Genomic DNA, 22719 nt, shown 5'->3' with positions numbered 1-22719 from the left:
GGAGCTAAGCAAGCTCATCTCCCAGAGTCTGGATGTATGAAAGGTTGAGGATAATCCCTTTCAAGACAGTGCTTCAACCCTGCCCCCAAGTACAGAGTTTAAGCCCCTAGCCTGCCTCCTCAAAAATGAAGCTCCTCTTGGGCTTCCAAGTTCCCCTGGACAGATTCAGTCCTTGGCCCCTTTTTTCCACATGTCATGCACGTTGATGGGGATGTAAAGGTGGTCTCCTAAAAGAGGAACTAAGACTTGTCCATACTGAATGGAAATTCAACATAGATCAGGTTAAGTATAGCAAGATACAGCTAGAATGAGATGGGAGTGGAGGTAAAAATACTTATGAATAGGCTGGGCGTGGTGGCTCATCACTGTAATCCCAGCACTTTGAGAGGCTGAAGCGGGCAGATCACGAGATCAGGAGTTCAAGACCAGCCTACCCAACATGGTGAAACCCGTTCTCTACTAAAAATACAAAAAAAAAAAAAAAAAAAAAAAAGCTGGGTGTGATGGTGGGTACCTGTAATCCATCTACTCAGGAGGCTGAGGCAGAAGAATCTCTTGAACCTGGGAGGTGGAGGTTGTGAGCTGAGATTGCACCATTGCACTCTAGCCTGGTTGACAGAGCCAGACTCATCTTAAAAAAAAAAAAAAAAAAAAAAAAAAAAAAGCCTATGAATAAAAGGAGGTCTATAGATAAAGTACTCTGGGAGTATTTTTGTTTCTTTTTTGCTTTTAAAGACATATATATATATAATAGCAGTTTTATGTTCACAGTAAAATTGAGTAGGAAGGCACAGAGATGTCCCATATAGCCCCTCATCCCCCATGCATAGACTCCCCATTACCAGCTTCCTCCACCAGAATGGTACATTTTTTTACAACTGATGAGCCTTACACTGACAGTCACATGATTATGACCCAAAGTCTACAGGTTACAGGAGGGTTCACTCTTGGTGTTAAACATTCTATGCATAGTAACACGTTTTCACCACTATAAGTATAGTCTACTAGAGAACTTTCACTGCCCTAAAAATCCTCTGCGTTCTGCCCATTCATTGCTCCTTCGCCTCTCAACCCCTAGCAATGACTGACTTTTTGTTTTGCCTTTTCCAGAGTATCATATAGTTGGAATCATACAATATGTAGCCTTTTCAGATTCTCTCACTCAGGAATGGCGTTTAAGTTTCCTCCATATCTTTTCATGACTTGACAGCTCATTTCTTTTTAGCACTGAATAGTATTCCAGTGTCTGGATGTACTACTGTTTATTTATTCATTCACCTACTGAAGGACATCTTGGTTGCTTCCAAGTTTTGGCATTATGTATCATTCTGTATAAAGCTGCTTTAGCTGGGTGGCTCCTGGGTTCAAGCAATTCTCCTGCCTCAGCCTCCTGAGTAGCTAGGATTACAGGTACCCACCACCACACCCGGCTAATTTCTGTATTTATAGTAGAGATGAGGTTTCACCATGTTGGCCAGGCTGGTCTCGAACTCCTGACCTTCTGATTCTCCCGCCTCGGCCTCCCAAAGTGCTCAGATTACAGGCATGAGCTACTGCGCCCGGCTTAGCCTTTGAATCTTCTTTGGTGAGGTGTCTGTTCAGGTGTTTTGCCCATTTTTAGTGGAGGTTATTTTCTTATTGTTGAATTTTAAGAGTTCTTTGACTGTTTTGGATAGCAACCCTTTATTAGATACATCTTTTTTGCATTTTTGGTAGAAACAGGGTTTCACCATGTTAGGCAGGCTGGTCTGGAACTCCTGACTTCAAATGATCTGCCCGCCTCAGCCTCCCAAAGTGCTGGGATTATAGGCGTGAACCACCATGCCAAACCAGTTCAAAATATTTTAAAATTTCTCTTGATATTTCTTCTTTGACCCAAGTGTTATTTGAAAGCATGTTGTTTAATTTTCACATATTTGAAAGATTTCAAGTTAACTTTCTGTTATTGATTTCTAGTTTAATTCCACTGTGTTCTGAGAATAGATCTTGTATGATTCTATTCTTTTAAATTAGTTAAGGCACGTTTTATGGCCTAGAATGTGGTCTCTCTTGATGAATGTTTTGTGCGGGCTTGAGAATAATGTATATTCTGCTACTGTTGGATGAAAAAGTATATGCATGTCAATTATATCCAGTTGACTGATGGTGCATTGAGTTTAACTATGTCTTTACTGATTTTCTACCTGCTGATCTGTCCATTTCTGAAAGAGGGGTGTTAAGTCTCCAACTGTAATAATACATTAATCTATTTATCCTCACAGTGCTAAGAGTTTTTGCCTCACATAGTTTGACACTCTGTTGTCAGGTGCTTACATGTTAAGAATTGTTGCCAGGTGCGGTGGCTCACACCTGTAATCCCAGAACTTTGGGAGGCCAAAGTGGGCGGATCATTGAGGTTGGGAATTTGAGACCAGCAACATGGAGAAGTCCTGTCTCTACTGAAAATACAAAATCAGCCAGGCATGGTGGTGTATGCCTATAAGTCTAGCTACTAGGAAGGCTGAGGCAGGAGAATCGCTTGAAACTGGGAGGTGGAGGTTGTGGTGAGCTGAGATCATGCCATTGCACGCCAGCCTGGGCAACAAGAATGAAACTCCATCTCAAAAAAAAAAAAAAAAAAGAATTGTTATGTTTTTGGAGATTTGACTCCTTTATCATTGTGTAATACCTTTCGTTATCCTTGATGATTTTCCTTGCTTGCCTTGAAATTTACTCTGTCTGAAATTAATATAGTACTTCTTTTTTTTTTGTTTTGAGACAGACTCTTGCTGTGTTGCTCAGGCTGGAGTGCAGTGGCACAATCGTGGCTGACTGCAACCTCTGACTCCCTGGTTCAAGCAATTCTCATGTCTCAGACTCCCAAGTAGCTGAGACTACAGGTGCTGGCCACCACACCTGGCTAAGAGACAGAGTCTCGTTCTGTCACTCAGGCTGGAGTGCAGTGGCACAATCTCAGCTCACTGCCACCTCTCCCTCGTAGGTTCAAGCAATTCTCTTGCCTCAGCCTCCCAAGTAGCTGAGATTACAGGCACGTGCTACCATGCTAGGCTAATTTTTGTATTTTTAGTAAAGGCAAGGTTTCACCATGTTGGCCAGGCTGGTCTGGAACTCCTGACCTCAAGCCACCTGCCTACCTTGGCCTCCCAAAGTGCTGGGATTACAGGTGTGAGCCACCTCGCCCAGCCTAACTTTTGTATTTTTGTAGATACGGGGTTTCACTATGTTGGCCAGGCTGGTCTTGAACTCCTGAACTCGTGATCTGCCTGCTTCGGCCTCTAAAGTGCTGGGATTACAGACGTGAGCCACCGCACCTGGTCTCTTTTTTCCATTATTGTTAACATGTATTATTTTCCCCATCCATTTCCTTTTTTTCTTTTTTTTGAGACACAGTCTTGCTTTGTCACCGAGGCTGGAGTGCAATGGCATGATCTCGGCTCACTGCAACCTCATCCTCCCAAGTTCAAGCCATTCTCCTGCTTCAGTATCCCAAGTAGCTGGGATTACAGGCACACACCACCACAGCCAGCTAATACTTGTATTTTTAGTAGAGATGGGATTTTGCTCTGCTGGTCAGGCTGGTCTCAAACTCTTGACCTCAGGTGATCTGCCCACCTCGGCCTCCCAAAGTGCTGAGATTACAGGCATGAGCCACCATTCCTGGCCCCATCTATTTACTTTTAATCTATATGTGTGGTTTTTATTTTTATTTATTTATTTTTTTTGATACAAGGTCTTATTCTGTCACTCATCATCCAGGCTGGAGTGCAGTGGCATCATCTTGACTCACTGCAGCCTCAAATACCTGGGCTTAACCAATCTTCCTGCCTCAGCCTCCCAAGTAGCTAGGACTACATGCACACACCACAACACCCAGCTGTTTTCTTATTTTTTGTAGAGGCAGGGTCTCACTATGTTGCGCAGGCTAATCTTACTCCTGGCCTCAAGTAATCCTCCCATCTCAGCCTCCCAAAATGCTGGGGTTACAGGGATGAGCCACCGCACTCAGTGGATCGATAGATATCTTTATGTCTAATGTGAGTTTCTTGTGCACAACATATAGTTGGCTCTTCTTTTTGCGTCCATCCTGACAACTTCTGCCTTTGAATCGTGCATTTAGACCATTGGCATTCAAAGTGATTACTGATATAATTGGAATGACCACATTTGTTACTGTCTTTCCATTTGTTGCCCTCATTCTTTGCTCCTATTTTTGTCTTCCACTTTTTTATTTGGCCTTTGGTAGTTTTAACTGAGCATTTTATATTATCCCATTTTCTCTCCGTTCATGGCATATCAGTTGTATTTTTTTTAAAACTTTTTTTAGTTGTTGCCCTAGACTTTGCTGTTTACAAGTACAACAAATCCAAGTGCACTTTCAAATAACACTATACCATTTCATGGATAGTGTGAGTACCTTATAATAATCCTAATTCCTCCATCCTGTTTCATGTATCATTGCTGTCATTCATTTTACCCACTCATATGTATATATATATGTGTGTGTGCATATATCATAAAACATATACATAAGTATACATAATCAAATATATTGTTGATATTTTGATTTGTTTTGAACAATTAGATAAATTAAGTATAAGAAACAAAGTATTACTTTATATATCACAAATACATGAAATTTCTCTTGTTTTTCTTTTTTTCCCTTTTTTTTGAGACACAGTTTTGCTCTTCTTGCCCAGTCTGGAGTACAATGGCTCAGTCTCAGCTCACTGCAATCTCTGCTCCTGTGTTCAAGTGATTCTCCTGCTCAGTCTTCCAAGTAACTGGAATTACAGCCGCGCACCACCACGCCCAGCTAATTCTTGTATTTTTAATAGAGATGAGGTTTCACTATGTTGGCCAGCCTGGTCTCGAACTCCTGACCTCAAGTAATCTACCTGCCTCAGCCCCCAAAGTGCTGAATTACAGTCATGAGCCATCTCTCCTGGCTGACATTTTCATTTGTTAATTTAAAAAAGAATAATAAGAAAAGTTTTTCATTTACCTTCATTTATTCTTTCTTTGATGTTTCCCTTTTCTTTAAGTAGATCTGAGTTTCTGACCTATTTCCCTTTCCTTCTTTCTGGAACTCCTGGCCTCAAGTGATCTGCCCGCCTCAGCCTCCCAAAGAGCTATTACAGACATGAGCCACCATGCCTGGCTTCATTTTCCTTCTTTGTAAATAACTTCTTTCAATATTTCTTGCAAGATAGAGCTATTAGCAACAAATCTTCTTAATTGTGTTTGTCTGAGAAAGACTTTATTTCTCCTTCTCTTTAGAGGGATAATTTTGCAAGACAGAGAATTCCAGGTTGGTGGATTTTTTCTTTCAATGCTTTGAATATTTCACTCCACTCTCTTCTTTACATGTTTCTGGAGAAATCAGATGTAATTCTTTTTTTTTTTTTTTTTGAGACAGAGTTTCGCTCTTGTTACCCAGGCTGGAGTGCAATGGCGCAATCTCGGCTCACCGCAACCTCCGCCTCCTGGGTTCAGGCAATTCTCCTGCCTCAGCCTCCCGAGTAGCTGGGATTACAGGCACGTGCCACTATGCCCAGCTAATTTTTTGTATTTTTAGTACAGACGGGGTTTCACTATGTTGACCGGGATGGTCTCGATCTCTCGACCTCGTGATCCACCCGCCTCGGCCTCCCAAAGTGCTGGGATTACAGGCTTGAGCCACCGCGCCCGGCCGAAATCAGATGTAATTCTTATCTTTGTTCTTCAATAGGTAAGATTTTGTTTTTCTTGTGGATTCTTTCCGGACTTTTTCTTTGTCTTTGATTTTTGGTAGTTCTTTGGGCATTTATCCTGCTTGATTTTCTCTGAGTTTTCTGTATCTATAATTTGGCATCTGGCATTAGTTTGAGAAAAATGCTCAGTCATTATTATTTCAAATATTTTTTCTGTTCTTTTCTGCCTCTTCCTTCAGTTATTTCTATTACACATATATTGTACCTGTTGTCGTTGTCCCACAGCTCTTGAACATTCTGTTCTATTTTCTCAGTCTTTGTCTCTTTGCCTTTCCATTTAGGGGCTTTCTATGAGGTATACTTAAGCTCAGAGAGTCTTTCCTTAGCCACATCCAGTCTACTAATGAGCCCATGAATGGCATTCTTCATTTCTGTCAGTGTTTTCCCACTGGCATTCCTTTTGGGTTCTCTCTTAGGGTGTCCATTTCTTCATTTCCACTGCCCATCTCTTCTTGCATGCTGTCTGCCTTATTCATTAACACCCTTAGCATACTCAACATAGTTGTTCTAAATTCTTGGTCTGATAGCGTCCAATATCCTTGCCATATCTATTTCTAATGCTGGCTCTTCTCTTCCAATTGCGTGTTTTGCCTTTTAGTATGCCTTGTAATTTTTTCTTGATAGTCAGATATAGTGTATCAGGCAAAAGGAACTGCTATGGATAGGCCCTAGTATGTGGTGGTAAAATGTGAGGGGAGGGGATCCGTTCTATGGTCCTGTGGTTGGGTGTCAGTCTTTTAGTGAGCCTATGCCTCTGGAGTGAACATCACAAATGCTTCTAAGTGCCCCCACCTTAGGTGGGTCAGGATAGCTACAGTGCTGAAATCTCATCTTCCCCTTCCCCAGGTCACTTGGGTGCTAATAAAACCTCAGCAAGTTTGGCTCTGATTAAATAGTTCTCCTGAGCTCAGGCCTTGTTAAGAAGAACAGACAGAATGCTCTGGCCTATTTTGAAATGTTTTCTCCCTTCCCCCTGCCAGAATCATGAGAAGATGTTTCTCTGACATTTACTATAGAACTTGGGGCAGCTCCTAGAGGTAAAACTCACAAAAGCATTTCCTCCAATGCCCACTCCCATGACTGGGTCACCCTGGAGTTTTTAACTTGTCCGTTCTGAGCCTCCAAGCAATTTGTCAACCACAGTACAGGTTTTCCTAGCTGGCACTGGTTCCTGAGGAAAATTGCCCTTGTGAGTCTGCTCCAGTAAGCCATGACTCCCGGTATTCACCTGTCTGTCTTGCCAATCTTGGGGGCAGTGGTTTGCCCTATGGCCTTACCTCTCTTTTGAATCCAACAAGAGTTGTTCATTTATCAGTTTCCTCAGCTTTTTACTTGTTAGGATGGTGTGGCTACTTCCAAGTGCCATACATGCAGAACCAGAACCCAGAAGTCTCTAGAAATATTTTTAAATGGAAGTTCCAGAAAACTATTTGATAGTGTAATATGTGTCAAGAGATTTTTAAATGACTTGCCAGGCGCAGTGGCTTACAACTGCAATCCTAGCACTTTGGGAGGCTGAAACAGGAGGATCACTTGAGCTCAGTTCGAGCCCAGTCTGTGTAACATGGTGAAACTCCATCTCTACTAAAAATATAAAAATTAGCCAGCCATGGTGGCTCACGCCTGTAATCCCATCAGCACTTAGGGAGGCCGAGGTGGGCGGATCACGTGGTCAAGAGATAGAGACCATCCTAGCCAACATGGTGAAACCCCATCTCTACTAAAAATACAAAAATTAGCTGGGCGTAGTGGCACATGCCTGTAGTCCCAGCTACTTGGGAGACTGAGGCAGGAGAATCACTTGAACCCAGGAAGCAGAGGTTGCAGTGAGTCAAGATCGTGCCACTGTACTCTGGCCTGGCAACGGAGTGAGACTCCATCTCAAAAAAAAAAAAAAAAGTAAGATACATAAGCACATAAAGATTTCATCTCAATTTCCTTTAAAAATCATATAGAATAAATATGTGCAGGAAAACTATTGGAAAAAATAAATCAAAAGGTTAATACTAGTTATTTCTGGATTATGGGTTTATGAAGACTTATTTTCATCTATTACTTTTCTTTTCACTTTTTATTTCCTTTGCACATTTTCTACTAACCTATATATTATATTTAGAATAGAAAAAAACTTGTAGTTTAAAAAAGAAAATTAGAGAAGCAGGTGTGCCTCTATGCAAATGAGTAGATTTCATAGGCTATTTTACATATCCACACAAATATACACTCGCACATATTTATACACTGTTTCTGATTACCATAAAAAATAAACCTCTTGGCTGAATGTGTTGGCTCACATGTGTAATCCCAGTACTCTGAGAGGCCAAGGTCGGTGGATCATCTGAGGTCAGGAGTTCGTGACCAGTCTGGCCAAGATGGTGAAACCCTGTCTCTACTAAAAATACAAAGAAATGAAAGTAAAATTAGCTAAGTGTGATGGCGGGAACCTGTAGTCCCAATTACTCAGGAGGTTGAGGCTGGGGCATCACTTGAACTCAGGAGGCAGAGGTTGCAGTGAGCCAAGATCACGCCATTGCACTCCAGCCTGGGTGACAAGAATGAAACTCCATCTTAAAAAAAAGAAAAAAAAAAAAAAAAAGGCCAGGCGTGGTGGCTGATACTTGTAATTCCAGCAGTCTGGGAGACCAAAGTGGACAGATCAGGAGGTCAGGAGTTCGAGACCAGCCTGGCCAACACAGTGAAACCCTGTCTCTACCAAAAGTACAAAAATTAGCTAGGTGTGGTGGTGGGCACCTGTAGTCCCAGCTACTCGGGAGGCTGGGACAGAAGAATAGCTTGAACTCGGGAGGTGGAGGTTGCAGTGAGCCGAGATTGCACCACTGCACTCCAGCCTGGGCGACAGAGCCAGACTCTGTCTCAAAAAAAAAAAGCATTTGTTGAGTAATTGACTAATTGGTGTATCTAATTTGCCATGCACAGTGAAAGGGTCTTTCTTTCTTTTTTTTTTTTTTCTGTGTTTTCACAAGCCCCCTGGTGATCCTGACGCATACTAAGATCTTAGAATCTGCACTTAAATCCATAACCGACTGATGTATGGGGGATATGGAGGTTTCAGGACTGGCTCCTTTCTCCCAGGTAGTCCTGTAGCACTTGCACTAGACCTGGAGTACGCAGTGCACCCAGAGTCACGCAGAGATGTCAGCAGATCAAGGGGACCAGGCTGGAGGAGATGCCAGGGAGGAGGAGCTGCCAGCCACTTTCTAACAGGACAAAGGTTCTCAGCCCCTCAAGTCCAAACTTCTTGTTTCAGTGTGAGGCACCTCCACACTGTCACTGCTACTAGTGCATGTCACATACTTGTGGGATTTACAGCCACTATGATGAGAGATGGTTTGGGATTACTCCAGCCTAGGAAAGAGATGTGTTTGACAGGCCCATTCCCACTAGAGCGATTAAACATAATGAAGGGCTCAGATGAAGATGAATGTCTCTCTCCTGCCACCCAGCCCTGCCTCTCAGGAGAGGGGAGAAAGCTACTGAAGGCAGGGCCAGGCCTGGTGGCTCATGCCTGTAATTCCAGCACTTTGGGAGGCTGAGGTGGGCGGATCATAAGGTCAGGAGTTCAAGACCAGCCTGATCAACATAGTGAAACTGTCTCTACTAAAAATAGAAATGTTAGCCAGGTGTGGTGGTGGGCACCTGTAATCCCAGCTACTCGGGAGGCTGAGGCAGGCGAATCACTTGAACCTGGGAGGCAGAGGTTGTGGTGAGCTGAGACTGCGCCATTGCACTCCAGCCTGGGCAACAAGAGCAAAACTCCATTTCAAAAGAAAAGAAAAGAAAAGAAAAGAAAAGAAAGCTACTGAAGATAAGAGTGGGCCTTCCCACAGGGCACCTGGGCACAGACACTTGAGGCATGGGAGAATATGCCTTCTACAGGGGTGGAGGAAAAGGAGCAGAGGGGCCTAGCATCCCTGAACAGTCTGAGGGTCTTGGGAACAGGAAGAGGGAGGGCAGGGGGCAATGTGGAAGTCAGCTGGGAGACAGTGCCAGCCCAAAGCCTGTAGCATGACCTCCAAGCCTCTGTGAAAGAGCTCCCAGTATCCTGGAACGGTGAGCCTCTGAGCTAGAAGTTCACCAGGCTCCACGCCAGTAGGATGGAAAACCCCTGTGCCTCTCCAGAGGTGAACTCCCTGTTTCCACAACCCCCGTCCAGGGAAGCAGGTTTGTTTACTCCCAGGTTTGAGGGGTCAGGCTTAGGTCCTTGTTTTGTGTGTTTGTCTTGTGCCTCGGGTGTGGAGTCCAGTGACCAATTGTCTGCCCGGATACACACTTGCAGTCCTAATCTGTACGCGGCTCGCTCACACAGCCGGGACCTTTTCTCTTCAGCTGCAGTTTCCTAGAAATGTGACCGCCCAGTGTTATGATTCAAACAGGGCTCAGTCCCAAGGGATAGTGGGGCAGGGTGGGGTTGGTAGTGTTGGATCTGCAATGCCGTGCCCTGCCTGTGTCCCTGTCCCTGTCTCTGTCTGTCTCTTTCTGGTTTTCATGGTCATCTATGTAATTTAATGCTCACTCACATACCTTGTGAACTACCTCCACTAGAGTTGGGATGGGAAGCAGAAATCTTGCAGAGCCCATGACCTAACCCGGTTGCTGCAATGGGGTCTCTGTAGATGGGATCCAGGCTGCTCCAGGCACTCACCGGCAGTGCCTTCCTGCTCCACAGAGCCTCCAGCCTGCCGAGCTCTGTGCTTTCAGGCCCTTGAGGGGCAGTCCACAAGTTGGTGGAAGCTCCTGCAGAAGCTGAGATTTCGCTTGACCATACAGGAGAAAAACATATCCTGGGGGCTGTGGAGTAGCCTGAAGAGGAGGCAGATGGGATGTAGGGGACATCCCATCTGGTAGAGACAGGGTTTCACTGTGTTGGCCAGGCTGGTCTCAGGGTAGACAAACAAGTCTTATGCTCAAGTTGCCATGCCCTAAAAGATCAGTATTGCCTGTACTGGTTCCAGAATGCTGGTGAGATTGTGTGACAGAATTAGGAAAAGAGAGAAACCCTGTTATTTTGTTTTCCATTCTCCATGTGACCTGCAGTATTTTTCCTCCACCCATAAGAAGTCAAGCTTCCTCCCTCACCATCCTGAAGTGACCTACTTATCTGCTCCCTTGAAAGGGAGGTACCCTGGAAGGCATCCCAGTCTGGGGCGGCTCTGTCTGAGTCTCAGAGACAAGCTCTTTAATAAGGAAAATCCAGAAGCTGTAAAAGCGGGGGGCAAGGTATTAGGGAGGCTGGAAAAGATTGGAGAAAAAGGAGAATGGCAGCTAGTGGCGCCACAGCAGAGTATTCGGTGGTGTGCCATCAGCCCTTATGGCTGACTCATGCCATGACTAAGGGAAATTGGTCGTGGAGCCATCAGAGAGAGCAGATGTCAACTGCTGGAGTGAGTGCATGGACAGAAGGACAAGGAAAATAAAGTTCCAGCTCTTGCAGGTTGACCACTTTGTGCCCCTGCTTCACAGAGCTGTGATCTAATCCCTGAACCCTTTTCCCGATCTGCAAAATGGGGATAATAATTTTTACCTCAGAAGATTGATGAAAATACTAAATAATTTACCCTCTGTTACTTCCTAGAGAAAACTTAGGCAGATTTCAGAACAAAGGCCCATAAATGATAATAGCTACTATTTATTTCTAAGTACCCACCCCATAAGAAGTCCTATATACATAGTTTTCTCACTTAATTCTGTGAGGAATACATTATGCTCACGTTACCAGTAAGGAATCTGAGGCCCAGAGAAATTAAATCATTTGTGCCAAGTCACCCAGCTAGCAAGCAGCAGAACTGAGGCCCGTACCCATGTCTGTCTGGCTCAAGGCATGTGTTGATTGACTAACATAATTTGCCGTCATGGGAAAGGATTTGGCAAAAGGCTTGTCCCCAGATCTTAAGTAAATTTAGAATGCTGAGTCAGATTGGGGCCGAAGGAATCAAAGAATAATTGAGTTATATAATGCTATGATTTTATGCTAATCTTGGCACTACAGAGAGATTGTCTTGCAATCTGAAGACTGTAACTGCCTATCTGGTCTCTAGCCGCTTGGCCTTCAGTCTGGCCTCCCTCCAATCCATTCTCCTCACTGTAGCCACAGAGAACATTCTCCTGCCTCTATCAGTGGTTCCTGGCTGCCCTCAGGATTACATCCAAACCCAGTGAGGCCAGGGCTTGGCCTGTTCTTAGTGGCCTGTTCTTAGTAGGCCCTACCCCGTTTTTAAAATTAAATGCATTAAAATATACCCATATCACTTATTAAATATGAATTCTATCATGTAAAAGTTTTGAAACAATTCATTATTTGAATTTTGGAATTATTAATTTAAATATTCGTTTTTTCTTCTATGTTAGATGCCAAAATTTTTTTTTCAGGTCTCAGATACTTGGGACTTTCAGGAAGCCCACAGCCCCAAGTACTGTGCATAGATGATCTAATGGTGAACAGCCCTGTGTGTGGGCCCTGTCCCCCTATCTTGCATGTCAGGCTTTCTGTAAATCCTTTTTCTTCTGCCTAGAACTTCATCTCTGCTTATTCTAAAACTGTACACTGCCCACACTATTCCCCCTCCCTCCTTGCCCTGCAGTCTCTTATTTTGATGGAAGTTCATAATGCTTAATCTGTTTCCTCATCTGCAGAATGGGAATAGCAGTGGTACTTTATAGGATTATTAAGAAGATCGAATAAATTAATACGCCAAAGCCCTTCTACACAAAGTATCCTGGGAGCTTGTTGGAAATGCAGAATCTCAGGCCCCGCCTCAGAGGTACTAAATCAGAACCTGCATTTTACCAAGATCCCCTGCGTTGGGCCCCACATTTATGTTTGAGAAACACTGCGCTCACACACTGAAAACAATGCCTGTTGTCTAAGAAGCACTCAATAAATGGTAGCCAGTATGAAGGTGATGAAAGGTCAGATTTTCACGGTTGTTTCTGGTTTTCCTTCTTGCTTTACTTTAACTTGCAAACTCTAGTTCAGTGGTTCTCAAAGGATGTTCCTGGGAAACAGTGGCACCCTGGGAGTCGGCCCACGGCGCTTCAGCTAATGCTGAGGTGGTAATGAAGACCATGGTTCCGGTACTCGGGTACCTTCACTCCCTCTGCAGAGGGAGACAGATGAGGAAATGAGCAGTTGCAATAGGTGGTATGATAAGGGCCACCAAAAAGGGAAGTAGAGGTGCTGGAGGACCTAGTGGGTTCAAGGAAAGTGTTATCTAAGACCTGAGAGATGAGCTGGTAACTCAAGATTCCCCCCAAAAGGGGCAAAACAGTTTCTACTGGAAGAGTCGACTGACTGCTTCCATCATGTGAGCGGGGAGGGAGTTCCAGAAAAGAGGTGACCTCTTGGCTGACGGCAGAGTAGCTGCGGTAAGGCGCGGCTCAAACGACCGCCGCTAAGAAAAAATGTTGGCTTTGGCTTTGCTGCAAACCAGCCGCTCAGAGGCCGCTCCCCGAGCCTCGGCTTCCTCATCTCCAGGCCTACGATGACGACACGCCCCACAGGGCTTGTGAGGATTCAGTGAGGGGACAGGATGTACAGTTGCAGGCCCAGGGTCGTGTTCCCGAATCAAGGGTTTCTTCCCTTCGCCCCTTCCCTCGTTTGTGAACCGCGTCGCAGCGGAGCGGATGTAGGCCCGAGGGCCGGTGCGGCCGCAGCCGCGACCCTTTCTTCCGGACTCAGGAACCCCACCCTGCCCTCCCGACCCGGCGCGAGGCTGCGAGGCTGGGAGGCTGCGATGGCGCGGGGCCTCCAGACAGCCGCGCCGCCGGAGGGCAGCGCGGGAGGGTCGCTGAGGGTCACAGGTGGGGCGCTGCGAGCGAGAAGGCCGGGCCTGGGGTGTTCCTGGAGCCCTCGGTGGCCCTTGCTGGGGGCTCGGGCAGCTGCGGGGGACAGAGAGGCGCAGGGCGGCCGTGGGGAGCAGGGGGCGGGGTCCCGAGGAAGGCGCCGGTCCTGGGGAGGTGAAGGTTCCCGGGCTGAGCAGGCGGCCGCGGCCTTCGCAGGGCACTCAGGGGAGCGGCAGGACGGCCCCAGGCGCTGGGCCAAGAGGCCGCGGCGGCGGGGCTGGCTGGGGCGGGAGGGCCGGGCCGGCTGGCGCGGAGCGGGTCGGGGGCGGCGGCCGGGGCCGGGAGCGCGAGGGCGCGCGGCCCGCGGAAACCAGGTCAGCTGACGCAGGCCGGCCAGCCGGGCAGGGGAGCGGGGCCCCGAGCCCACTTCCCGCTTCCAGCCTGCCGCGCGCTCGGGACTTGGCTTTGAGCTCTGACCCTGTCACGTGGTTTCATCTCTTCCTTCCCCCGCAGGAGGCCCAGGGCCACCCTTTCCCGACACAAAACTAGCCCTGCGCCCCCTCACCTTCGTCTCCCCTTGATCCCCTACCCCCAACCTGCCCCTCCGTGGGCAGCGCCGCCAGCTGCAGAATCTGGGGAGCGCCAGTCTGGGCTATTTCGGTTCCTTTTTTCTCACAGGAGTCCTTGATTTCTGAGTTTCCCCTAGGCTTCCCTTCAGTTATTAATAATAATAGCTTAGAGCGCGGTGGCTCACGCCTGTAATCCCAGCACTTTGGGAGGCCGAGGCGGGCAGACCACCTGAGGTCAGGAGTTTGAGACCAGCCTGGCAAACCTGGAGAAACCTCGTCTCTACTAAAAATACAAAAATTAGCCGGGCGTGGTGGTGGGCAACTGTAATCCCAACTACTCGAGAGACTGAGGCAGGAGAATCGTTTGAACCCGGGAGGCAGATGTTGCAGTGAGCCGAGAACGTGCCATTGCACTCCATCCGGGGCAACAAGAGCGAATCTTTGTCTCAAAACAAACAAACAAAAAAACTACCACTTTCTGGGCCCTTTGTATGAAGCAGGCATTTTGCATAGATTTTTTTTCTCTCTGATTTTTTTTAGGGCCACCGTGTAAGTATTATTAACCCTGACTTACAGATGAGAAAACTTGAAGTTCAGGGAAGTCCTTGTGCTCAAGGTCACAGCTAGTCAATGGCTTAACTGGGATTCATCATATCTTAGGCTGTCAAACCTAAACTATGTGTCCTTTTTGGCCTGCCACGCCCACAGGGAAGGCCCCTGCCAGGACCATGTCGAACGGTGGTCTGCTAGATTCTACCGTAAAGCGGCATTGTCCTCAAAGACAGATATTTTCTGAGCCAGTCTAGGAAATAACGTAGCTCCAGGGCAGTGTTAGAAGAGACTACCCCTACAGCCTGTTTCTTTAGCCCATGAGTCTGATCAGAGCTAGCGATCTAGAATTCTTTCCTGACTTCCAGGAGAAGCATTTTGATTTGGGGCACATTCCTCTTCCCATCCTCATGGCCTCTCCCCACGCCTTTCACCCTGGAGAAAAGTAGGCTTTGCTTTTGTCCAGAGACTCTCCAACTGGAGCCCACCTGCAGATCAACATAGACATCAACCTAGAGAATCTGCAAAGCTGGAGGAGGAGGGGGTGGGGTAGTGGGAGGGAAGGGAGGCAGGAGGAACAACTCAGGGCAGCCACTTTCCTACCTCCCTTCCCAGCTGGAAGGTAGAGCTGTTCCAGAAGGGAGAAGCAGTAGTTCTGAAAACCAGAGAGCAGTCTGCACATGGAAGGCAGAATTTTTGTTCTGATGAGACATCAGTAGGGCAATGACTGGCTTTCATTATTTGAAAATAGTACAAGCACATTGTCAAATAATTTCACCTCATAAACGTGATTACATAAGAGAAAAGCCTGAAACCCACCTGGAGCACCCATACTTTAAGAACTCTAGACAGAGGGTACACAAACAATTTATGAAGATCACTTCTAACCCCAGTCTCTCAGCTGCAGCCTTCCATTCTTCCAGGACTGAAGTTGGGAGTGGTCTGTAGCACTGGAGCCACAGTGGAGAGGTTGGAGTGGGGTGGTGGAATGGGGGTATAATCCTCCTTTTCTGTCTGAGTAAACAAAATACTAACAGAACAATTAAAAATAAATATGTGGCCTAACATAGTGGCTCACACCTGTAATTTCCAGCACGTTGGAAGGCCAGGGTGGGCGGATCACTTGAGGCCAGGAGTTCAAGACCAGCCCTGCCGACTTGGTGAAACCCCGTCTCTACTAAAAAATACAAAAATTAGCCCTACTCGGGAGGCTGAGGAATGAGAATCACTGGAACCCTGGAGGCTGAGGTTGCAGTGAGCCCATATTGTACCACTATGCTCCAGCCTGGGTGGCAGAGCAAGAGTCTCTCAAAAATAAAATGAATAAATAACCATTAAGAGGAAAGGAGAAATAGAAGTCAAGCACTGGGGATGAATTAATGACAGTAGTTGAGACTAAAGGCCCTGCTGTCATTGAAAGGGAGGCCTGAGCAAATTGTATTGGAAGAACTACACTTTAACTTTGTTCAGGCAAGGAGCCCTGAGACCAACCTTTTTTTTTTAAGCTTCAGTTGCCACATTTGTAAAGCAAGGATTTTGGATATGATGGTTCCTAAACTGCCTCCGAGTTTGGAAACTTTGATTCTGAGATGCCAAGATATTTTCATTAAGTGATACCCAACTCTTCCATCTCAGTACCTTGTTAATCATCTGACTAACTGCTCAGCTTTCCTGCTTTTGTGAGGTCATTACCGCCAGTTCCAAGTGCATTTGGCTGCCAGAGAGCAAACATTCTGTTTGTGAACCGGGGTACATATTGCTGTGACAATAGGTCTGGCACATTTCAGGAATGCTGATTTAACCTGAAACAGCACTCTAAACACAGTGTCGTCTCCGGTACACTATTCCGGGGCCTGGGCCTGGGCAAAGTCTTCTAATTTGCTTTTAGATGGCATCAATCTTCATTCTTCAAGCCTTTGAGGAGCCAAGCATCAGAATCCCAATCTTATACCTTGTACCTATATTTTTATAAAAGTTAACACGTCTACCCCTGCTGCTTTCAATCAGGTGGGATTTGTTACACCTGTACCATCATTAGCCAGATTAATAGCTGAAGTTGTGCTTGATATGATCTAGGGTTGGGGCTGGAACCGGTCCTCAGGAGGCACTTGCTGGGGCGATCTCTATCACTTGACTAACACAGTCACAGAAAATGGTCATGTTCTCTCATTAGCAGCCCACACACAGTTTCCAGAAGGCATCAGTAGCTCCTTATAGGTACCTCAAACCTACAAGTCCATAAACAGAGCCGTAGGTTAGGGTGGGAATGGGAATTTTTTTTTTTCTTTTCCATTATTTCTTACACAGCATTCTGAGTACCATCACTGAGGAATACATAAAAAGTAGAAATAAAGAAAAGCTCCTTCAGCAAAGAGGCTGAAGACACAGGCTCCTAAGCTAGACTGTCCGGGCTTGAATCCTGGGTCAGCCACTTCTTTGCTGTGCTGTCTGACCTAGAGCAAGTTACTTCACCTCTCTGTGCCTCAGTGTCTTAAAACTATAGTGAGGGTTAAATGAGATAATTTATATGAATCACTATGAGCAATGCCTGCGCCATACATATGTTACATAAGTGTGACTATTATTGTGGCCAGTCCTATGGAAACTGACTTAGACATTTATTCAACATTGACTGCAGGCCATGTGAGGTGGCTCACGCCTGTAATCCCAGCACTTTGGAAGGCTAAGGCAAGCAGATCATCTGAGGTTGGGAGTTTGAGAACAGCCTGACCAACATGGAGAAACCCTGTCTCTACTAAAAATACAAAAATTAGCTGGGTGTGTTGGTGCACACCTGCAATCCCAGCTACTTGGGAGGCTGAGGCAGGAGAATCGCTTGAACCTGGGAGGCAGAGGTTGCACTGAGCTGAGATTGCGCCATTGCACTCCAGCCTGGACTACAAGAGTGAAACTTGGTCTCAAAAAAACAAAAACAAAAACAAAAAATCCCACATTAACTACAGTTCTTTTTGAAAGGGAAAATACAGGAAATTACTGAGTTCTGCCACACTAGATTGTAACAAATGTCTGTGACTAGGGGTATGTAGGAGGAAGGCGATAAACAGATGGATGGACCAGACCCTTGTTTCTTCTACTTCCTTCTACATAAAGGGTTTTGTACTGAGCCTGATTGCTTTAACTTTGGGGGGCAAAATAATATGAACTGGAAATCTCCATGTCGGAATATGTAGATCCACCTTATTATTTGTAACTGTTGCAGAGTATTACTTACTATGGATATACACTAGATTATTTACAGATTCCCATATGCTGATTGATAGTGATCTAATGTTCACTGTGTACTGGATGTGTATTGTGCTTTAGCACCTAGGTGCTAGAGTAGGGTAGAGCATGGCTTACCAAGAGGTTTGTAATTTTGTGGGGGAATTCAAAACTTAACATAAAACAATTGGAAACCAGTACAAGAACCTGTGTATAAAATATTAAACTGGATTAAAACTAAGTGTCAGTGCTAGGATAATACTCAATGGTGGGTGAAAAGATTGGATTTAATAGGAAATAACAACACACTGTTATGTATATACTGGAGCAGGGGGCCCGGCTCATGGATGCTCTAGCTGGAGTAGAGAGGAAATTTACCCTCTAGTTCTTCCAGCCTCCCTGAAAACTTACTCAAGACAAGAAGGACAAGTCTACACTCCCTTGACAAGCTACAGCACAGAAGCACGAGGGTGTCTTGGCAAGAGGTGGAATGCAGCAGGCCTAGGTGCTCTCCTGCAACTGGCTCAGCAGGTGGGCAGCACCTTCCTCCCAAAGCAGAGGGGTGCAGGGGAGAGTTCCCACTCCCACCTTTGGTAGAGGCCATGTTGTCTTCCCTGAAGCACAAATGATACTGGTCCTTCAAGGTACAGTGACTCTGCCGAAGGAGCTGGAATGAGAACTCCCTTTTTTTGAGGTCTTTAATCTTTTGTTTGGCCTGATTCCTTGGGAAGAACTCACAGGGTTGTGAGAACAGTTGCCCCACAGGGCCGAGCTGGGGACATTCTGTGCCTAGGTATTCATAAGCCAAGGCCGTATTTCTTTTACCCCACCCGTAAGCACTAATCACTCACCTAAACCTGCAACACCTGGTTGCCACAGGGAATAGGGTTATGTCAAAGCCCACACGTAACATTCCTTCTGCAGGGCCCAGCCCAGCAGCATTTGGGGTACATTAATTGGGGGAAATCTTTTTCTTTTTTTTTTTTTTTTGAGATGGCGTCTCACTCTGTCTTCCAGGCTGGAGTGCAGTGGTACATTCTTGGCTCACTGCAACCTCTGCTTCCCAGGTTCAAGTGATTCTCCTGCCTCAGCCTCCTGAGTAGCTGGGATTACAGGGTGGGTGCCTACCACCAAGCCTGGGTAATTTTTGTATTTTTAATAGAGAAGGGGTTTCACCATGTTAGCCAGGCTGGTCTCAAACTCCTGACCTCAAGTGATCCACCCACCTTGGCCTCCCAAAGTGCTGTGCTTACAGGTGTCAGCCACTGTGCCCGGCTGAGGTCAACCTTTTGACCCCTAACCATATCTATTTACACTTTCATACTCTCTCTCCATACTCATGGAATAATTGATAATTAATTCCTAGAAAAATATGTTTTTATGTAGCTCTGTGCAAAGAATGGGGTTTGGAAAGTTGGGGTGGGAAGGTTGTAACACCTGGCCAGGCATGGTGGCTCATGCCTGTAATTCTAGCACTTTGGGAGGCTGAGGCAGATTGCCTGAGCCCAGGAGTTTGAGATTAGCCTTGGCAACATAGTGAGAAACCCTCTCTATGAACAGTTTGAAAATTAGCTGGTTGTGGTGGCACGTGTCTGTCATCCCAAACTTGGGAGGCTGAGGCAGGAGGATCACAGGAGCCTGGTTGCAGTGAGCCATGATTGTGCCACTGCACTCCAGCCTGGAACAGAGCCAGCAGACTCTGTCTCATGAATAAATAGATTAAAAAATATATTTTAAAAAGTAAAAGTGAGACCTGTCCCTGCCCTTGGGAGCTTCCAACCTCAGTATATACAAAAAGACAACACAGTAGATCCTGAAGTGTCAGGGTAGGTGACAGACAGTATGTCCAGTGGGAGAGCAGAGAAGCAAGCCCTGGAAGGCAATGGAGGCCTTGTGGGGAAGAGTCACAGTGAATGGAGAGAGGTGTCAGTCCCCACCTCCCAAATACTCCATGCCAGCACTGCCTTCTGGCAGCCTTGAGGAGTTAGTTCAATAAAATAGGGTGACCCAATGTGGCAACCAGATCAATATTTTGCTTACAGATTCACAGAAAGTCAGTGTTTCCCTGATCATTTGGGGACCAAACTGGCTAACCCATTTTGTCTCCTTTTTATTTTCCAGTATGGAAAAGTGGAAAGGTAGCACAATGGATACCTTTAAACTCGAAGCTACATCCATCAATTTTGCCATATTCACTTATTTATTTTAGATATATATATATATTGAAAGTTAAGTCGCAGCCATCATACCTAAATATTATACTTCAGCATGCATCTCCTAAAAAGGGTATTCTCCTACATAGCTCCAATATTATCACTCTGAAAACACTGAATGTTGATACATAGTTCATATTCACTTTTCCCAAGTGTCCGCACGGTGCCCTTAATAGATCTTTCCCTTTCTTTAATGGCCTTTTTTTTTTGAGATGGAGTCTCGCTGCGCCACCCAGGCTGGAGTGCAGGTGGCATGATCTCCGCTCACTGCAACCTACGCCTCCCGGTTCAAGCGATTCTCCTGCCTCAGCCTCCCAAGTAGCTGGATTACAGGCTCATGCCGCTATGCCCGGCTAATTTTTTTGCATTTTTAGTAGAGACGGGGTTTCACCATGTTGGTTAGTCTGTCTTGAACTCCTGACCTCAGGGGATCCACCTCCCAAAGTGCCGGGATTATAGGTGTGAGTCACTGTGCCTGGGCTTCTCCTTTTTTAAAATTAAAATATAATCAATAATTACTCATTGCATTTGCTTGTCCTATCTCTTTTTTGTTTGTTTTTTTTTTGAGACGGAGTTTCACTCTTGTTACCCAGGCTGGAGTGCAATGGCGCGATCTCGGCTCACTGCAACCTCCGCCTCCTGGGTTCAAGTAATTCTCCTGCCTCAGCCTCCTGAGTAGCTGGGATTACAGGCACGCACCACCATGCCCAGCTAATTTTTTTGTACTTTTAGTAGAGACGGGGTTTCACCATGTTGACCAGGATGGTCTCGATCTCTTGACCTCGTGATCCACCCGCCTCTGCCTCCCAAAGTGCTGGGATTACAGGCTTGAGCCACCGCGCCTGGCCTTGTCCTATCTCTTAAGCCTTTTTTTTTTTTTTTTTTTTTTAATCTGTAACAGTACCCAACTCACCTTTTTTGTCCTTTTATGATCTTGACATTTTTGAAGAGTGGAGGTCAGCTTTTCCAGAGAGGTCATTTTTTCCTCTTGATGAGATTTAGTTTCTGCTTCTTTTGTAAAAATTTGTGGTAAGATATAGGAAAACAAGAATGACCTTTTTTCCCTTTTAACCATTTTAAGTGTACACGTCAGTGGCATTAAGTACATTGACAATGTTGTATGATTTTTCTTTTTGAGAAACCCCCCCCCCTTTTTTTTTACAAACCTCTTGTCACCCAGGCTGGAGTGCAATGGCACAATCTCAGCTCACTGCAACCTCCACCTCCTGGGTTCAAGTGATTCTCCTGCCTCAGCCGCCTGAGTAGCTGGGATTACAGGCATGAGCCACCACGCCTAGCTAATTTTTGTATTTTTACTATAGACAGCGTTTTGCTGTGTTGGCCAGGCTGGTCTCCAACTCCTGACCTTGTGATTCACCTGCCTCGGCCTCCCAAAGTGCTGGGATAACAAGTATGAGCCACTGCGCCCAGCTTTTTTTTTTTTTTTTTTTTTTTTTGATACAGAGCCTTGCTTTGCCACCCAGGCTAGAGTGCAGTGGTGAGCTCTTGGCTCACTGCAACCTTCGCCACCTGGGTTCAAGCAGTTCTCCTGCCTCAGCCTCCAGGGTAGCTAGGATTACACAGATGTGCCACCACGCTCAGCTAATTTTTATATTTTTAGTAGAGACAAAGTTTCACCATGTTAGCCAGGCTGGTCTTGAACCCCTGGCCTTGTGATCTGCCCGCCTCAGCCCCCTAAAGTGCTGGGATTACAGGTGAGAGCCACGTGCCCAGCCAGAATTTCTTTCCTTTCTAAGCCTGAATAATACTCCATTGTATTAATATATCACATTGTGCTTATCCATTCATCTGCGGATGGACACTGGGTTGTTCCTAACTTTTAGCTATTGTGAATAAGCTGGTATGATCATTGATGTATAGGTACCTGAGTCCTTTCTTTCAATTTTTTGGGGTACACACCTAGGAATGAATTTGCTAAGTCATACGGTAATTCTGTTTAACTTTTGAGAAACTGCCAAGCTGTTTTCCACAGTGGCTGCCTCGTTTACATTCTCACCAGTCATGCGTGAGAATTTCAATTTTTCCATATCCTTGCCAAAACTTGCTTTTTAGAAGTTGTATCTCATTTTGTTTTGATTTGCATTTGTCTAATGACTAGTGACATTGAGCCTCTTTCTCGTGCTTGTTGGCTATTCGTGTATCTTCTTTGTCTTCTTTCTCTGTTTTTTTTTTTTTTTTCTTTTTCTTTTTCTTTTTTAGCATTCAGAAAATGATTCGGTTCCAATGCAACATGTATCTTCTTTGAAGAAACGTCTACCCTAGTTCTTTCCCTTTTTTTGAATTGGGTTGTTTTGTTTTCTCATTTTAAAAGAATATTCTGGATATTAATTCCTTAAGTGAAATATTATTTACAAATATTTTTCCCATTCTGTAGGCTTTATTTTCACTCTTTTATTTTTTAATTTTTATTTTTTGAGATGGAGTCTTGATCTGTTGCCTAGGCTGGAGTTCAGTGGCACAGTCGGCTCACGGCAACCTCCACCTCCCAGGCTCAAGTGATTCTCCTGCCTCAGTCTCCCAAGTAGTTGGGATTATAGGCACCCACCACCACGCCCAGCTAATTTTTTTTTTTTTTTTTTTTGAGACAGAGTTTCG

The 22719-nt window shown here is 45.6% G+C and overlaps 1 protein-coding gene and 1 pseudogene across 1 annotated transcript in view; one reads left to right on the top strand and one right to left on the bottom strand.

The window, feature by feature from the left end:
- NINJ2 (ninjurin 2) overlaps positions 1-22719 on the top strand; it is a 93976-nt gene that overhangs the window by 5073 nt on the left and 66184 nt on the right. The window lies entirely within an intron of this gene.
- LOC141585036 (uncharacterized) lies at positions 12722-14849 on the bottom strand (annotated as a pseudogene).

Source organism: Saimiri boliviensis, chromosome 7, assembly GCF_048565385.1.
Source record: "Saimiri boliviensis isolate mSaiBol1 chromosome 7, mSaiBol1.pri, whole genome shotgun sequence".
In the NCBI taxonomy this organism is placed as follows: Eukaryota; Metazoa; Chordata; class Mammalia; order Primates; family Cebidae; genus Saimiri; species Saimiri boliviensis.
This window is presented reverse-complemented; position numbering and strand designations above follow the sequence as displayed.